The sequence below is a fragment of the Cyprinodon variegatus genome, unplaced genomic scaffold (genome assembly GCF_000732505.1).
Source record: "Cyprinodon variegatus isolate N-32 unplaced genomic scaffold, C_variegatus-1.0 Scaffold467, whole genome shotgun sequence".
NCBI classification, from domain to species: Eukaryota; Metazoa; Chordata; class Actinopteri; order Cyprinodontiformes; family Cyprinodontidae; genus Cyprinodon; species Cyprinodon variegatus.
The window spans coordinates 583273-583633 of NW_015150920.1; positions in this window are offsets into that span (position 1 = coordinate 583273).

Sequence of the window (361 nt, forward strand, 5' to 3'; positions counted from 1 at the left end):
TTTACTCGAGTGCATAAAGTGAATGTGATTGGTCGATTATCAAGGGGCCAGGATTGTTGTGGCGGAAGGTTCGCAAGCAAGTTTGATTGTGGCCGGTTTCTCTAAAATATCTTGCTAACCAGTTAGCAACTTAGTGCTAGTAGGATCCCAATGGGAAATTCCATTGGGACCAAGTAGCACTAAATTGGTGATTTGGACAGCGGAAACATGCAAGAGGAGGGGAGTTTAGTGTCGGAGGTCATGGAGAGTTCCGTATATCAATGGTCATCTGTCAATCCAATTTTTGGTCATAGCATCTTGATTCATATGTCACAGCTAATATACGCAACAGTTGAAATAAGAAATAAGATACATGTCCTTT